Genomic DNA, 19,872 nt, shown 5'->3' on the forward strand with positions numbered 1-19,872 from the left:
CTAATTCCTAAAATTCATTTTTTCTCCAAAATCTATCTGTTTTTTCCCCAGCAAAGCTATGTTTCACCCCAGGGTATCTTGTGGAAGTGGAGCATTCTGTACCCCCTCCTCTGATCTGGACCCCCTACAGGAAGAAGGTAAAGCTTCACTGAAGCACGAAAGAGTGTCAAGTTACTATACCTAGAGAAAATCCAATAAAAGAAGCCTGAAGGAGTCCCCTCTAATTATGCTTTTGCATCCAAACCAACCCAGTCATCAATTCCTATCCGAGGCTTAGGTAATAAAACTTTCCCTACAGAGGAATACCTTAGTATCTGTCAATGCACCCTTCTAGTCTTCTAGATATTCTTGTTTAATTTTGTAGATGCCATCATTTTCACTTTCAGACTTTCAATCTGACACTCTTTGAAGACTTAGAACTTCATTGAGAGTGTGACATCTTTTTCAGCTCTAAAAATCATCTTTCTTTTCTTTTGTATGAATTATATTTCCTTTTATTTGTGCCTTTAAAAAAGCACACTTTCTTCCTATCTTTCTTTTCTCTCTGCTTCTCTCCCTCCTTCTCTCTATCCTTTCTATCTCTATCTCTTTATCTCTATCTCCCTCCCCTTCCTCTCTTCCCTCTCTCCCTCTTTTCTCTCTCTCTCTCTCCTTTCTCTCTCTCTCTCTCTCTTTCTCTCTCTCTCTCTCTCTCTCTCTCTCTCTCTCTCTCTCTCTCTCTCTGTATTTGTCTCCCCCTTCTGTATCCATCTTGTGTTTGTTTCATTTTGTCCCAAATAAAGTAATTTCCATCTTAGGGACATTAGGTGAATAAACTCAATATAAAGATATAATTAAGACACTGAATTCAGAGTACATACTATTTCCAATATTATCTTTTTAAAAAAATACAAATTCATCTCTGATACTCTGTCCCCATGGGGAAATACCAATGACACCCAAATCAGTTTCTGGCAGTCTCGTTTCAATAACATTCGGGTTTCTGTTTTGGTTCTGGGCAATCTCTCTGTTGACAGTTAAAAATCCACCCTTAGATGCATCTTCTGTCAAGCTCATCGCAGGGCAGGTTACTGATTGACAATAGAAATCATGATACATGGATATGATGTCAGATCCATGTATAAACAACAAGAGTTTTGATTAGCAGCTTCATAATGGTGGAATTCTAGAATTTGTATATTTTAACATCTGTTTAAATAGATCCCACATTCCCATGCATGTCTTAAAAACCTGATTCTGACCCCATCCAAGCATTTGGGGTGAAATAAAACAATTCTGTTTGCACTGCAAGTCTCATAAAAAAGAACAGAAGATGAAGAAGACAAAGGTAACATTTTTTTTTTACATGGAGGACTTCATAATGGGAATTACCTTTGGGGAACAAAATATGCATTACTGAAACTATATAATATTAAGTAGGGGGCAGATAGCAGTAAAACATAGTGCTTTTAATCAAAGTTCTCAAAAGCAATACTAAATGGTAAATAGTCTTCTTTTTAAAAAGGCAAACATATTTTGTTTCCCCTTTAGGAATGCAATTTTTTTTTCATTTTACTTATGAGAAGTAAAGAGATTGTACAAGCAATAACAACATTATTTGTTTGAAGTTTACATTTAAAAATCACTTTAAGATTTACAAATCACATATGCATTACCATTATATGCTTTTTAAAAAGTCTTAAGATTTCATAGCTAAAGGTTACTTCATATATTAATCTGTATTGGTATCACCTTCGCATTTTATGATCTTAAAGAGTTGTCTTTGATATATATTAAAAGGACCTTCCAAGGATCACATAGTTTATATAAACATATGTATGTGTGTGTGTGTGTGTGTGTGTGTGTATGTATGTGTATCAAAGGCAGAACTTGTACCCTGATTGTTCTAAATCTTCATTATTGTATACAAGTTTCATTTTTGTGCGTTACTATTTTTATCCTTATTCTATAGATATGGAAACTGAGTTTCTAAGAAGTTAATAGTCAAGTAAGTGTCTGATTTGGGATTAAAGCCATGTCTTCTTGCATCCTGTTCAGCACTCAGTCTACTCCATCATGATGTTCTACATAGCACAGCATTAGAATCATATTTGCTGCTCCACAAGAAACTTAAGTTCAGTGACCAGCAGCTAACAGGGCTGTTTTATTTTGTTTTATTTTTAGAGGAAAGATTCATCAAAAATTAGTCAAATAAAAACATATTGGTAAGGGATTGCTTGCTTAGAAATCAATGGTATCTGCACAATTAGCAATCACACCTCTACCTTCTAGATGTTTTGGATTGGTGTCATGAAGGAAGATAGTATTAAAGTCATACTCCACCCTCATTTTGCACTCACTTTCTGTCAAAACAATAAGTCTAAAAAAAAGAGAAAGTGTGATAAGAGAAGGATGATTCTGTTAAATTTAACTAAGGAAGCAGATTTATATTCTCTTCCATTCCCCTTCCACCCCCAAAATCTCCAGTGTTAACAAGTTGCTCCTGAAAGTGAGGATGCAATGCCATAATTTTAGCCTATTTATTGCCCTGTGATTTACAAATCCTAATCCTAGTACCTGTCATTTGGAATTTGATAAAAGAGAATACAATGTCATTCTCCTCTGAGTATTATGGTATCTTTAATCTTGGTGTTAAAAAAGAAAATTTCCATTTAAAAATGCATATTTTGAGTAATATTTATCTATTTATGTGAAATGAAATTTCAGCATAATCAATAAATCATTTGTTCTGGTCACAAATCAGTCCTGCTTATAACATTTTTATAATGTATCAGTAGATTGCAATGCAATAAATAGATTCTACTTTAACCCTAAATTAAAAGTTGCAAGTCAACCATTGTTGACTCCCTAGACGCTATACAACTTGTGTGCAAGAGCAATATAAAAGAAGTATGAGAGAAAAAGGAGGCAGATTCATCAAGTAGAAAGAGCAAGGTATAGAAAAATGATAGCCCAAAGGGTATATTAAAAGACTTTAAGGCTGTCATCTCCACCAAACACATTAGGTGAATTCCCTGAAGATGATTTATCAAAGGCCATGAAAAAGAATCATACACAATGAAAAGCAGGTTATGAGTCACAATCTGCACTATTGGATGACATACTTATATTGTTGACTTCCACTGAAACATCAGAGTATATACTTATGTAATAGCATGTAATAGCAGCAGCAGCAGTAATAGTAGTAGTAGTAGGATGCAGTCTTAATCATAGTTGTAGATGTAGTAGTACTAATGATGATGAGGAAGAGGAGAAAGATGGCTAATGTTCACAAAGCATTTTAAGATTGGTTAATCACGTTAGATATATTTATCTTCTCTCTTTTCTGTATGGGAAGGATGAAGGAATAAGTGTAGTGTTCGAAGTGATCACTATTAATAAAAGATATCATACAACATTTTAGAACATTGCCTAAACAGCTACATTGCCCACACTAGGTCAAAATCATTCCAATAACTTTTAATGGTTGATGTGTTAGGGACTGCTGAGAGAGCAGCTAGAATCTATTGAATTGTACTAAACTACATTAAATAGGAATCTCTCCAAAATAATTTGAGATTTAAGATCAGAGAAGCATATCCGCATTCAAAGCTGCTCTCTGAAAGAGAAATACTCCAGAATATCCAAACGAATTTCTCCAGAGACTCTATGAGGGGCATGTGGGACCCAAAATGTACTGATTAAAAAGAATTGAGAATTCCTGGGATACAAGGAAACCTGACATTAGTTAATATTCATGATCACCATTTTAATCTTTTGTTTCATGATGTTTATGTTCAAATTCTTTTGGCTACCTTGGTGACAGCTAAATGTCCTTTTTCTTTTTTTTACTATAGCTTTTTATTTACAAGATATATGCATGGGTAATTTTTCAGCATTGACAATTGCAAAACCTTCTATTACAACTTTTCCCCTCCTTCTTCCCATCCCCTCCCCCAGATGGCAGGTAGACCAATACATGTTAAATATGTTAAAGTATATGTTAAATACAATATATGTATACATGTCCATACAGTTACTTTGCACAAAAAGAATCAGACTTCAAAATAGTCTACAATTAACCTGTGAAGGAAATCAAAAATGCAAGCAGACAAAAATAGAGGGATTGAGAATTCTATGTAGTGGGTCATAGTTATTTCCCAGAGTTCTTTCCCTGGGTGTAGCTGGTTCTAGTCATTATTGAACAAATGGAACTGATTTGGTTCATCTCATTGCTGGAGAAGGCCACATCCATCAGAATTGATCATCATATAGGATTGTTGTTGAAGTATATAATGATCTTCTGGTCCTGCTCATTTCACTCAGCATAAGTTCATGTAAGTCTCTTCAGGCCTTTCTGAAATCATGCTGCTGGTCATTTCTTACAGAACAATAATATTCCATAACATTCATATACCACAACTTATTCAACCATTCTCCAATTGATGGGCATCCATTCAGTTTCCAGTTTCTGGCTACTACAAAGAGGGCTGCCACAAACATTTTTGTACAGATGGGTCCCTTTCCCTTCTTTAAAATCTCTTTGGGATATAAGCCCAGTAGAAACACTGCTGGATCAAAGGGCATGAAGTCTGATAACTTTTTGAGCATAGTTCCAAATTGCTCTCCAGAATAGCTGGATGTATTTACAATTCCACCAACAATGTATCAGTGTCCCAGTTTTCCTACATCCCCTCCAACACTCCTCATTATCTTTCCCTATCATTCTAGCCCATCTGACAGGTGGGTAGTGGTGTCTCAGAGTTGTCATAATCTAAATCTCATTTTTCAAAATGACTTCATTATAAGACCTTTAAGTAGTTTGATCAGCAGCCTGACTTATGTAATTCTGATTATGAATATATAAAAAAACCTTATAAATTCAGCCTATAGATAAGTGATCCATAGTGGGGGAATAGGCTGTCCATAGAAGGATAGGGGGGATTTGAGGATATTAAAGCAGCAAGTGGTGTAAAGCAGCTCTACCTTGTGACTCAGTTCTGGAGTTGGTATAGTTTCTATTCAATTACATGTCTATTCTAATTTCTGTCTTGTGAGAAAAATTCATTCAATTGTGGGAATTGTGTGAAGACTTCATTTCATTGTTTGAACCTATCCCTGAATGTCTAGGAAGCTGGATCACCTCTTACCTGCTGTTTAGAGGCCCTTACTAACAACTTAGGTTTTGCTAACCAGAACCTAATTGGATTTGAAGACTGAAGCAAAGAGTTTTCTATAACAATTGTACATCTCAAGCAATCCATACGTCTTATCTGAAAACTACTCTCATACTGGTTAATTAGTCCATATTTTGTTGATTGAATACAGATACTTGGGCAAAGTGGGACAACTCATTTCTGCTTTCAGAAAATATCTGTTTTCTCAACTTGGGAAGTCCCTAATTTTTTCTCCAATTAGAAATTTTATTACCTAAATGTATGTACTTGCTTATTGGTTTTATTAATTGGTCTTATTTGATTAATTGAGTTTATTATTTTAATTTATTTTATTTGAAAAAAACAGAATTAGAAAAAAAAAACCAAAAGCAATACAAAATAAAATAAAATAAAAGAGACCATTGTCATGTGCCCAGCAGAAAATCAGGGAGTATTCAAAATAAATAATAACAAATTACCAGATCAAGTATATATATATATACACACACACACACGCACATACACATACATAAGCATGTATAAATATGTCCATGAGAAATTATATTCATGAATGTCCAATCTTCTTTACTTCTTTATAAATTGTTCTTTGGTTCTCCACAGTGTAGCTTATTTATTTTATTATTTTTCCCCCTTTCATCTTCCTCACCACCCCCCAAGCAAGCTATCGTTAAGAAAAGATATAATTATGGATACATATGCACATATATACATAGTCTCATACACACACACACACACACACACACACACACACACAAACACAGTCTTTCCTATCCCTGCTGACTCTTTAGTTAAATTCTGCTCCATAATTTACCTTGCTATCACTTAACTTCCCCCCCCACCCAAGGATCAGGATCACTTCCTTATCTACTTCCCCTCACATTTTGCTTTCCCATTCACCAATCCCTCCTCCCTTATTTATTTATAGTTTTTGGAGGGTGCTATATATCCTTCATGATATTTATGCAGTGTTGCCTATTAAAACCATTCCTGGTGTGAGTAGAATTTCAAAACTATGAGCCCTCCTTCCCCCTATAATGTCTTTGTGTCTATTCTTGCTCTGCACCACATTTGTATAACATGATTCTATTTCACCTTTATTTTGCCAATCTTACTTTTGAGCTATCCTATAATTGATGTGAATCTTAAATATATGATATGCATATATAAAAACATAAAGGATATGGCCATGTTAAATTCCTTAGAATTTATCTTTAATTTTGGCTGTTATATGTTAAATTTTCTGTTAAGTTCAGGTTAAGTTGAAAGTCCTGAAAATATGCCAGTTCATTGAAGATCCATTTTTTTTTTCTCATTCAAAATTATTGATATTTTTATTGGATATGATAATTTTGTTCATAGGCCTAGTTTTTTGGGTGGTCTTTTATTGTGGCTACTGCTAAGTCTTGTACAATTTTAATTATAGCTCTATCATTTCAAATTTGAATTTTTTTCTTGTTCTTGGAAAATATTCCCTTTAATCTGGGGGTTTCAAAATTTGCTTTGTTTTCACAAAGGATCTCTTTGAGATGGTAATTGGTGAATTTTTTCTATTTGTACTTTCCCCGCATGTTTTATCACTCCAGGACAATATTCTTTTAATCTCCTTTTCTTCTCTTATTGTGAAAGCTAACATTCCTAATACAATATTGAATAGTAAAGGTGATAGTGGACAATCTTGTTGCACCCCTGATCTTATTGGGAATGGTTCCAGTTTATCCCCATTATAAATGATGCTTGCTGATGGTTTTAAATAGATGCGACTGACTGTTTTAAGGAAAAGTCCATTTATTCCTATACTCTCTATAATAGGAATACTCTCTATTAGTAGGAATGAGTATTGGATTTTAGCAAATGCTTTTTCTGCATCTATTAAGATGATCACATGGTTTTTGTTAATTTGGTTATTAATATGGCCAATTATACTGATAGTTTTCCTAATATTGAACCAGCCCTGCATTCCTGATATAAATCCTACTTGGTCATGATGTATTATCCTGGAGATGATTTTCTGTAATCTCTTTGCTAATATTCATTAGAAAGATTGATCTATAATTTTCTTTCTCTGTTTTCATCCTAATTGGTTTAAGTATCAGGCCCTAGTTTATATTGTATTGGAGTTAGTTGTTCTTTAAATATTTGGTAGAATTCACATGTAAATCCATCTGGCCTTGGGGATTTCTTTTAGGGAGTTGATTAATAGCTTGCTCTATTTCTTTTTCTAAAATGGGACTATTTAAGTAATTTATTTTCCTTTCTATTAATCTGGGTAATTTATATTTTTGGAAGTATTCCTCCATTACAATTAGATTGTCAAATTTATTAGCATAAAGTTGGGGAAAGTAAGTCCTAATAATTGCTCCAGCTTCCTGTTCATTGGTGGATAGTTCTCCCTTTTCATTTTTGAGACTAACAATTTGATATTACTCTTTCCTTTTCCTAATCAAATTAACTAAAGGTTTCTTTATTTTGTTGTTTTTTTCATAAAACCAACTCTTAGTTTTATTTATTAATTTAATAGTTTTTTTTTTAATTTCACTTTTATTGATCTCTCCTTTAATTTTTAGAATTTCAAGATTGGTATTTGATTGGAGGGGAGTAATTTGTTCTTTTTCTAGCTTTTTCTAGTTGCAAATCCAATTCACTGATCTTCTCTTTCTCTATTTTATGCACTAAGCATCTAGAGATATAAAATTTCTACTTATTGCCCCTTGGGCTGCATCCCACAAATTTTGGTATGTTGTCTCATTATTGTCATTCTCTTGGAAGAAATTATTATGTTTATAATTTGCCGTTTCACCCATTCATTCTTTGGAATAAGATTATTTAGTTACTATTATTTTTTGGTTGATTTTCACCTGGGCTTTTATTGAATGTAATTTTCATTGAATCATGATCTGAAAAAAAATGCACTTAATATTTCTGCCTTTCTGCATTTGGTTTTGAGGTCTTTATGTCCTAATAGATAGTCAATTTTTGTACAGATTCCATGAACTGCTGAGAAGTGTACTCCTTTCTGTCTCTACTCAATTTTCTCTAAAGATCTATTAATCTGGCTTTTCTAGTATTCTATTTACCTCTTTAACTTCTTTCTTATTTATTTTATGGTTTGATTTATCTAGTTCTGAGAGAGCAAGGCTGATATCTCCCTCTATTATAGTTTTGCTGTTTATTTCTTCTTGCAACTCTCTTTACTTCTCCTTTAGGAATTTAGATGCTACACCACTTGGTGCATATCTGTTTAATAATTATATTGCTTCATCATCTATGCTAACCTTTAGCAAGATATGGTTTCCTTTTTTTTTTTTTTTTTTTTTGCTTTTGCTTGATCTGAGATAAGGATGGCTATCCCTACTTTTTTCTACTTCACCTGAAGCATAACAGATTCTGCTCCAGCCTTTTATCTTTACTCTTTAAGTACCTCTCTGCTTTAAATGTGTTTCTTCTAAGCAATATATCATGGGATTCTGGCTTTTGATCCAGTCTGCTATCTCCTCCTGCTTTATGGCAGAGTTCAACCCATTCACATTTATGGTTAAAACTACTAATTCGGTATTTCTTGCCATCTTATTAAACCCAAATTATACTTTTCTCTTTCCTTTTCCTCTGTCCTTCCTCCCAAGTATTTTCCTTATGAGCATTACTTGCCTCAAGCAGTCCTCCCCCTTTAGAGACTCTCCACCTTTCTTATACCTTACCTCTACTATTTCTGTTTTCCCTTCTATTTAGCCCTTTCTCCTTTCCCCTCCTACTTTTCTATAATGTGAGACAAGTTTCTGGGTGAAACCAAATATATCTAATATGCTTTGTTTGAGCCAAACCTGATGAGAGTAAGATTCACACAATATTCGTTACCCTCCCTTCTTTCATTCAATTATAATAGGTATTATTTACCTCTTCCTGAGATGTAATTTTGCTCATTTTATCTCCACTTTCCCTTTTTTTCCTGTTATTTGTGACCAAAGAAGAACTAAAGATCATTATTGATTATAAAATAGAAAATTTTATTATATCAAATTAAAAAGCTTTTGTACAAACAAAAAATAATTCAGGCAAGATTAGAAGGGAAGCAATAAACTGGAAAAACATTTTTTCAGTCAAAGGTTTTGATAAAGGCCTCAGTTCCAAAATATAGAGAGAATTGATTCTAATTTATAAGAAATCAAGCCATTCTCTAATTGATAAGTGGTCAAAGGATATAAACAGACAATTTTCAAATAAAGAAATTGAAATCATTTCTAGCCATATGAAAAGATGCTCCAAATCATTATTGATCAGTGAAATGCAAATTAACACAACTATGAGATACTACTACATACCTCTTAGATTAGGCAAGATGACAGGAAAAGGTAGTGATGAATGTTGGCGGAGATGTGGGAAAACTGGGACACTGGTACATTGTTGATGATATTGTGAATGTATCCAATCATTCTGGAGAGTGATTTGGAACTATGCTCAAAAAGTTATCAAACTGTGCATACCCTTTGATCCAGCAAGGTTTCTATTGAGCTTATATCCCAAAGAGATCTTAAAGAAGGGAAAGGGACCTATATGTGCAAGAATGTTTGTGGCAGTCCTTTTTGTAGTGTCTAGAAACTGGAAATTAAATGGATGCCCATCATTTGGAGAATGGCTAAATAAGTTGTGGTATATGAATGTTATGGAATATTATTGTTCCTTAAGAAATGACCAGCAGCATGATTTCAGAAAGGCCTGAAGAGACTTACATGAACTGATGCTGAGTGAAATGAGCAGGACCAGAAGATCATTATATACTTCAACAACAATACTATATGAGGATCAATTCTGTTGGATGTGGCCTTCTTCAACAATGTGATGAATCAAATCAGTTCCAATAGAGGAGTAATGAATTGAACCAGCTACACCCAGTGAAACAACTCTGGGAGATAACTATGAATCACTACATGGAATTCCCAATCCTTGTATTTTTGTCTGCCTGCATTTTTTATTTCCTTCACAGGTTAATTGTATACTATTTCAAAGTCCTATTCTTTTTGTGCAGCAAAATAACTGTATGGACATGTATACATGTATTGTATTTAACTTATACTTTAACATATTTTACATGTATTGGTCAACCTACCATCTAGGGGAGGGGGTGGAGGGAAGGAGGGGGGAAATTAAAACAAAAGGTTTTGCAATTATCAATGCTGAAAAATTACCCATGCATATATCTTGTAAATAAAAAGCTATAATTAAAAAAAGAAGAAGAAATGACCAGCAGGATGATTTCAGAAAAGCCAAGAGAGACTTACATGAACTGATACTGAGTGAAATGAGCAGGACCAGGAGATCATTATATACCCCCAAAACAATATTATATGATGATCAATTCTAATGGATGTGGCTCTCTTCAACAATGACATGAACCAAATCAGTTCCATTTGTTCAATAATGAAGAGAACCAACTATACCCAGGGAAAGAACTCTGGGATATGAGTGTGAATCACACCATAGCATTCCTTCTCTTTTTGTCTGATTGCATTTTTCATTTCATTCTCAGGTTAATTTTACCTTATTTCTAAATCTGATTTTTCTTGTGCGGCAAAATAACTGTATGGATATGTATACATATAGTGCATTTAACATATACTTTAACATATTTAACATGTATTGGTCTATCTGCCATCTAAGGGAGGGGCTAGAGGGAAGGAGGGTAAAAGTTGAAACAAAAGGTTTTTCAAGGGTCAATGAAGAAAAAATACCCATGCATATATCTTGTAAATAAAAAGCTATATTAAAAATAAATAAATACAATTAACAACAAAAGATCTTTTTTAATTTCTTCTGCGAGAGTCTTATGTGATGGGGATCAGTTTATATCATCTTTTGGGACTTCATCTAGAGATAATCTGCCTCTAATCTCCTCTCAGTTTGAAATTTGATTTTCTCTTTCACAATAGAAGCTATCATCAGAGTTCTTTTTACTTTTCTACTCATTTGAAAAAAAATGTTAAGGTTTGCTTTTAGCACAGGAGAGGTCTTCCAAACTTCCTCTACAAGCAGCGATTTCCTCTATAACCCATGGCTATGCTGGGTCAGTGCTCATTCACTCCTTGTGCTGGTCAGGTGTGGCCAGGTCCTGTGAGATTCTGGACTTTTGGGGTTCACTCTTTACCTTTTGTGTTTGTGTTGGATGTTTTATAAGTCTCTGCTTATGTACTGGCCTGCAGCCAGGGCAGAGTGGCCAACATTGCTATAGATTCCTGTAGATTCCTCCCCATAGCTTCTTTGCCACAGGGAATCTACACCATCCTGAGTCTGCATTGTCTGTGCTGGTGTCTGTGCTCAGTCTGCTTGTGCTTGGCCGCCTTCCTCCCATTTCCAACTGAAACAGACCTTTTCTGGTGATCTTTGAAATTATCTTCTCTTGGTAATTTGTTACACTCCCAATATTTGTGGATTCTGTTGGTTCAGAGCTAATTCAGAAGTTGGATTTCCTAGTTAGTCTGAAGCTTGTAGGAGATCAGAAACATGTGTCATTTCTATGATCTTGGCTCTGCTCCAAGTAGTCTCTGCAGGAATTATTTTCTGCATTATTTTATCAAGCTTCTCTTTTTGGTCACAACTTTCTAACAGCCCAATTATTCCTATATTTCCTCTGCTTGATCTGTTCTCCAGATCTATTATTTCTCTTATTATCACATTCCATCTTATTTTCTCATTCTTTATAATCTGTTTTGTTATTTCTTGATCTTCCATTGCTTCACTGGCTTCTTCTTGACTGATTCTACTTTTCAAAGAATTATTTCCATTTTTGAGACTCTATACTTCCTTTTTCAATTGGTTAATGTTTTTTCAGTATTGATTTTCTTGAATTTTTTTTAACTTTTTTCTTAAAGTGTCTCTCATTGAGGACTGGCAAGACTTACATGAACTGATGCTAAGTGAAATGAGCAGAACCAGGAGATCATTATATATCTCAACAACGATACTGTATGACATGTATTCTGATGGAAGTGGATCTCTTCGATAAAGAGAGCTAATTCAGTTTCAATTGATCAAGGATGGGCAGAAGCAGCTACACCCAAAGAAAGAACACTGGGAAATGAATATAAACTACTTGCATTTTTGTTTTTCTTCCCGGGTTATTTATACCTTCTGAATCCAATTCTCCCTGTGCAACAAGAGAACTGTTCAGTTCTGCACACATATATTATATCTAGGATATATTGTAACCTATTCAACATATAAAGGACTGCTTGTCATCTGGGGGAGGGGGTGGAGGGAGGGAGGGGAAAAATCGGAACAGAAGTAAGTGCAAGGGATAATGTTGTAAAAAATTACCCTGGCATGGGTTCTGTCAATAAAAAGTTATTTTAAAATAAATAAATAAACAAATAAATAAATAAATAAAATGTCTTTCATTTGATTTTTAAAGTCTTTTTTTTTTTTGAGTTCTATAAATTCCCTTTGGGTGGGGAGCCATTTCACATTACTTTTTGGGGTGGAATTATTTTTTTCACTAAAGTGTCCTTCTCTGAAGATGAACCTCAGTCTTCTCTGTTCCAATAATATGTTTCAATGATGGGATTCATTCTTCTCTGCAGGTTCATTTTTTTAAATAAGCGGTATTGATGTAAGCACCTTTAATTGTGGGGGTGACAGGATGTTCATCAATGGTTCAGTATTCCAAGGCAATCCCAATAGGCTTTGAATAGAAAATGCAATATGCATGAAAAAAGAACTATAGAGATTGAATGCAAATCAACACATGCTATGTTCACTTCTTTTATCTCTACCATGGTTTTTCCCTTTTGTTCCAATTTTTCTCTCCCCAGCATGATTCATAAAGTAATGTGCATTTATATATATATTTGAAAAGTTGGCTTTCTAAACCCAGGTAATATAGTAGTACATTCATGAAGGGTTTAGTTACCTATACTGGTTTTCCTTTGTATCTATGGAGGAAATAAATTTAGATGCTTTCCAACTTGCATGCATCTCAAGTTAAAGTCTAATGTAAATTGTCTGAGGTTGTGGGCATAATATTCCTATGCTCTGGGCAAGATTGAAACTGTTGAACAATGTAAAATATAACATCAATCCTAAATAAGTACTTATTGTTTCAGGTATACCTTTCTAAGGGTAGCAAGGTAGAAGAGTGGATTAATTGCTGAATTTGGAATCAGAAAGACCTGAGTTCAAATGCAGCCTCAGAAACTTTTTTAGCTATATGCCCTTAGAATCTCTCCACTTTACTAGAAGAGGAGGAAATGGCAAATTGCCCCATTATCTTTGTCAAAAACAAAACAAAACAAAAAATGCCAAGAACAGAGGTCTATGAATCACAACAAAAATGAATGAACTGAATGCCTGTGTTAAAGATCATAGGATTATAGATTTAGAAGTGATCCAGTCTAAATCCCTAATTTTATAGATGAGGAAACCTAGATAAAGAGAGGTAACATGATTTTTCATTTTTTTAACAAATTGTGACAGTCAGTATCTTAGAAAATATATAAGAACATGTTATGTCTTTAATTTTGACTTCTCCTTATAAACCCAGAGCATTTACCTGAGTGTATTTGTAAACTGGTTGAATTTATTACAAGCTCCTTTATTACTCTGAGCAGTACAGCCTTTGTAAGAATTCCAAAATTGTGACATCAAATTCTTCTGATATCAGACTATATGCCAGTTTGGATGATATGCCTTAAGAGCATCTATTGTTCCCCCTTTCTGTATTTCAATCACCACAGTAAAGTCCCCCTGCCATATTCTGTTGAGACTACAAATGGCACCTTGCCAGATAGTATCCAGAAATAATTCTGGAAAAGACTATAATTTGTCCAAATAGAGTTCTTCTTTGTACTGGTCATTTCCTGCTTAAACTTCTTCTCCAAATGTCATGATTTTCATACATACACTTACCAGCATCTTCAAACAGTGTTTAAACATCTTCCCTACAAATCATCAAGCATTTCCTATATGACAGTTGCTTCTATTCCCTAATTTCTGCCCCATTCGGTGCATGGCAACATTCTTTTCATGGATATGTTATATTAGAGTTAATCCAATTAAAATCTTCTGGGTTGTGTGGCCGCTTATCAGTGGAAAAGAAAATTCTTCCTTCTTCCCTTTGCCTTTAGGTAGAGTTAATTGTACCTGCATGTTTAAAATGATTATAGTTCTTTATTTGCTTATAAATGAAAAATGAATAAAAGTCAAATATATTAAATCAAATATCAAATTATCCAGCCTAGGAATCAACTCTAAAACTATGGGATTAGAAAGGTATTGGCTATTCTGAAGCTCCACAGTTTGATTAGTATTTTAAATCCTCAGTTGTTTTCAGTATGTTACATTTCCACTCATTGCTATATTCATGGGTCCTGGCTCAATAGCACATCTTAGCTTCTCACTGGTTCTCAAAGTAATGCTTTTCTACTAGCCTAGACTGCTGTGCAGTGGGGTGCCTTTTCTTATTGCCTTTCCCTTTCATCCCTTCCTTTCAAGAGGCATTCCGTTGAAATCCATCTGAGTCTCAGGGATGCTCACATAGCTTGGAACAATGGGAATCACTGACTACATTCCTTCTAGTGAGATGGGGGATGTCTAGATCTTATATCCTGCTATTTTATCTTAAGTTCCTATAGCTCTTACCATCTCTCTCACCTACAAATTCTATGTATAATCATCTAAACCAGAGATGGAAAATTTACACCAGCTGACACAAGAGGCAGCAGTCTGCAAATGACACTGAACCAGATTAAATTTAAATGAAGAATGTTTAACAAAGTAAATAAAACTACAATAAAACATAGATGACAGTTATTTGTGGCTTTCTATGTCAATATGTGACCCTCTGGGATCAATTACTTTTTGAGTTGAATGTTAATAATAACTACTTTTTTCCCCCAATAATTATCAATGTGACTTAAAGACCCCAGCATTTTACCACCTTCCCCTGGAGACTTCTTGACTCTTTATATAATTTAAATTTCTTTTCTGTGTAGTTTCCCTTAATTGTAGTGTGATATCTATAAGAATAAATAACATCTAGGTGTTTTTATTTTGGATGGTGCATTTGAATTCTTAGTGCTTAGCACAATATCTAGCACTAAGAGCTTAATTGTTTTTTTCTTTAATCCATTCATTCACCATCCTTTGTACCAATAAGTACAGGATATAAGTTATCCCAGATCAGGCTCAATTCATCTCTCTCAATCCTATATGAAAAGCTAAAGGAAAAAGACATCTTATTGGACATGGCCCTCTTCAACAATGAGATGAAACAAATCAGCTCCAATAGTGCAGTAATGAATTGAACCAGCTACACCCAGCTGAACTCGGGGAAATGAGTGTGAACAACTACATAGAATTCCCAATCCTTCTATTTTTGTCCACCTGCATTTTTGATTTCTTTCACAGGTTAATTGTATACTATTTCAAAGTCCAATTCTTTTTGTGCCGCAAAATAACTGTATGGACATGTATACATATATTGTATTTAACATATACTTTAACATATTTAACATGTATTGGTCTATCTGCCATTTGGGGGAAGGGGTAGAGGGAAGGAGGGGAAAAATTGGAACAAAAGGTTTTGCAACTGTCAATGTTAAAAAATTACCCATGCATATATCTTATAAATAAAAAGCTATAATTAAAAAAAAAAGAAAGAAAAAAACATCTTATGACTTTGAATTCCTATTTTATGCCTTTTTCTCTTATTGAGAAATTCAAACTCTCTGACTTGGCCTACATCTACCAGCATTTTCTTCTGGTTCAACACTATCTTTGCCTGTTCTTTGACTTTTCCATATTTCCTTCACTCTATAGATCAGTAGATAGAGCTAATAGGTTCATCAGCTGTTAGGCTAGACATAATCACAACATATGACATATCTTCAACAGAAGTAGTTTGGTTCATTGGTTTTCATTTTCCTCAGGATAAAGCAAAAATCTTCAATCTGATTTTCAACGCTGATACCAACAGCTAAGCACTTCCCAAAACTCAAAATTCTTCATTTTACATTTCTTATTATTCTATAAAGAAGTCTTATTCCTCTCTACTTCTATTTCACACAAGAAACTATCCTTTTCTCCTCAATTCTTTCAGAATATATAGACTATATAAAAATGTAGCTATTAAAGCATACATTTTTATTAAATATTCTTGCAAATTGTTTGACATAGGTAATGAAATATTAGAATATTCATGTATCTATCTTATTTTTTCATATAGATTGGCAGCTGTCTTGAAAAAAAAAAGTCAGGTCTTTATTTTTCTACCAATGAGAGCATTCAAACCATCACCGAACATTTGTAGCATGTGGTAATAGTTGATAAATGCCTGTTGAATGAAAAATGCTTAAAAATAGAGAAATAATGAATTACATTAATGCAACAACATCTTTTCCAAACATTCTTCAAAATTTTATTTGTATGTACTTGTCTCATACAAAGAGAGTTTATCATTACAACCTAAGTTGCTGTAGAATAGTCATTTCTACATCTGTGGACATCTTGATTAGCTTTGTAAGTAAAATGATAAATTACAAAAACTGCCTTTAGCATGCATGATAGTCATTTTTGTGCTCTTTTCCCTACAACTGCCTTGTTAAATTCTCAGCTCTTCCTGTTGTCTTACTTAGACATAATCCCATTCTCTCAGATTCCTAGTGTATTCATATGCTAACACTCTTCCTCACCTTTAAACCATGTGCTCAAATTCTTTATTTGCTTCATGATATAAGTATATAAATTTCCAAAGTATCATACTTTATGAGGTATATTAGAAGTTTAACCACTAATTGTGGATACATCCAGCCATTCTGGAGAACAATTTGGAACTATGTTCAAAAAACTATCAAACTATGCATACCCTTTAACCCAGCAGTGATACTCTTGAGCTTATATCCCAAAGAGATTTTAAAGAAGGGAAAGGGACCAGTATGTGCAAGAATGTTTGTGGCAGCCCTCTTTGTAGTGGCCAGAAACTGGAAATTAAGTGGATGCCCATCAATTGGAGAATAGCTGAATAAATTGTGGTATATGAATATTATGGAATATTATTGTTCGGTAAGAAATGACCAATAGGATGATTCAAAAAGGTCTGGAGAGACTTACATGAACTGATACTGAGTGAAATGAGCAGGACTGAGAAATCATTATATACTTCAACAACAATACAATATGATGATCAATTCTGATGGATATGACCATCTCCAGCAACGAGATGAACCAAATCAGTTCCAATAGAGCAGTAATGAATTGAACCAGCTACACCCAGGGAAAGAACTCTGGGAGGTGACTATGAACTACTGCATAAAATTCCCAATCCCTCTATTTTTGTTCACCTGCATTTTTTATTTCCTTCACAGGCTAATTGTACACTATTTCAAAGTCTGACTATTTTTGTACAGCAAAATAACTGTTTGGACATGTATACTTATATTGTATTTAATTTATACTTTAACATATTTAATGTATATTGGTCAACCTGCCATCTAGGGATGGGGATGAGGGCAAGGAGGGGAAAAATTGGAACAAAAGGTTTGGCAATTGTCAATGTTGTAAAATTACCCATGCATATAACTTGTAAATAAAAAGCTATAATTAAAAAAAAAAAAAGATGTTTAACCACTACTATATTGTATACTAAGGAGCTACTGTGGCTCATTTATCTCAGTAATTATTCTTTCATTGACTTGTGTTTTTCTCATAGTATACACTCAGTTGTTTCTCCGCACTGAATTAAATTGACTCTCTCCTACTTGTTCTTTTTGTAAACCAGTATCATAGTTTTAAATTAATAAATCCCCCAATTCAAGAGGGATTAGGTCAATAGAACTCCAGAAATAATATTTCATGAAGCTTAAGAAATTAAGATGCAGCTGTGATCTCTTTCACACTGTGTGTTCTCGGGCCCCATCCCTACCCCCTGTCTCGAGGTGTGGTACCATCTCCAATCTCTTTTGAGAATTAAATTTGCCACTTCAAAATTCATTATGGATGATAACATTGCTTCTCTCCTTGTTGACAATGGCTCTGGATTGTGCAAAGAAAACTTTGCAGGAAACAATGCCCCTTGGTCTGTTTTCCCTTCCATTGTGGGGCATCAGGGTTTATGATAAGGGCCAGAAAGATAAGTATGTGGAGGATCAGATCCAGAGCAAAAGAGGTATTCTGATTATGAAGTATCCCATAGAATATGGTATTGTCACTAACTGGGATGACATAGAGAATATCTGGCATCATATTTTTATAACAAGCTCCATGTGGCCCTTGATGGGCCCTTGTGTTGCTCATAGAAGTTTCCCATTCCCCAGAGCCAACAGACAAGATGACTTGGATTATGTTTGAGACTTTCAACACCCCAATTATGTACATCACCATCCAGGCTGTTCAGTCCCAAGTCCCTCAAACCCCAAAGCCAACAAATAAAAAATGACTTGAATTACATTTGAGACTTTCAGCACCCCAGCCATGAACAGCACCAGCCAGACTATTCAGTCCCTGTATGCCTCTAGTAGTACCAGTGGTAATGTAATGGATTCTGGTGATGTTGTGACACACTGTTCCCATCTATGAAGGTTATGCCATGTATCTGTATCTGGCTGGCCATGATCTGATAAACTATCTCATAAGGATCCTGACCAAGAGAAGGTTCAGCTGACAGGGGAATCATGCATGAGACAAGTAGAAACTGTTATGTCACTTCAAACAGGAGATGGCCACTGCTGCCTCTAGCTCTTGTCTGTAAAGAAGCTATGAGCTTCCTTATGATCAGGTTATCACCATAAGCAACAAGAAATTCCAATAGCCAGAAGTTCTTTTTCAACCATCCTTTTTACTTATGGAAGCCTGTAAAATTCATAAAACTACCTTCAACTCAATCATAAGATGTGATGCTCACATTCATAAGTACTATTTTGTTTAGTGGTACCATTATATGCATAGGCTTTGCTGACAGGATTCAGTAGAAGATTTTGGCCCTACCCTCAAATACAATGAAAATCAAGACCTTTGCCCTACCTGAATACAAATATTCTATCATTCCACCATCTCTTTCCACCTTCCAACAGATGTAGATCAGCAAGCAGGAGTATGATGAAACTGGGTTTTCCATTGAATAATATATATGCTTCTAAATATACTGTGTTTTTGTTGACTTTGGTTTTGGTTTTGGTTTATTTTTTGTCAAAAGGTATAATATGATAATTCCTCCCTCCTCCCCCCCCCAAAAAAAAGAGAGAGAGATATGAGATTTGCATGGCTTTGTTTTGGGGTTTTTGCTTCTTTGTTTCACATTTAACTCAAGATTTAAAAACTGAAACTATGAAGGTTATGAGGGTTCTATGTATATTGGAGGCAAAGCTCCCTAAAGTTCTACAGTGTGTCTTCATGTCTCTGATTGTACATTTGTTTTTGTTTGTTTGTTTGTTTTTTTCCAAATACTATATAATGCATTGTTACAGAGAGTTACTTGCCTCCATGAAGGCTTTCCTACTCTATACATAGAGCAACATTTCTACTTAACAAAAATCCAGATGTAGAAAGGAGGAGGAGGGAAGGTACTACTATCGATTTAAATGTAAATTATATAATTCTTCATTAAAATAATTTTTGTAACTTCTATGTTAATACTTCTCAGAATTTAAAAATTGTCCCCTAAATTCCCTCCCTGCTCCCAATATGAATGAAGACCTTACAATCTCCCCATAAATTTGATATTAATGTAAGTACTTTG

General features: G+C 34.3%; 1 pseudogene; it reads left to right on the forward strand.

The window, feature by feature from the left end:
• The first annotated feature begins 18,130 nt into the window (after positions 1–18,130).
• Positions 18,131–19,258, forward strand: LOC127557053 (actin, cytoplasmic 1-like; annotated as a pseudogene).
• The last annotated feature ends 614 nt before the right edge of the window (positions 19,259–19,872 follow it).

This window comes from Antechinus flavipes, chromosome 3 (assembly GCF_016432865.1).
Source record: "Antechinus flavipes isolate AdamAnt ecotype Samford, QLD, Australia chromosome 3, AdamAnt_v2, whole genome shotgun sequence".
NCBI lineage: Eukaryota > Metazoa > Chordata > Mammalia > Dasyuromorphia > Dasyuridae > Antechinus > Antechinus flavipes.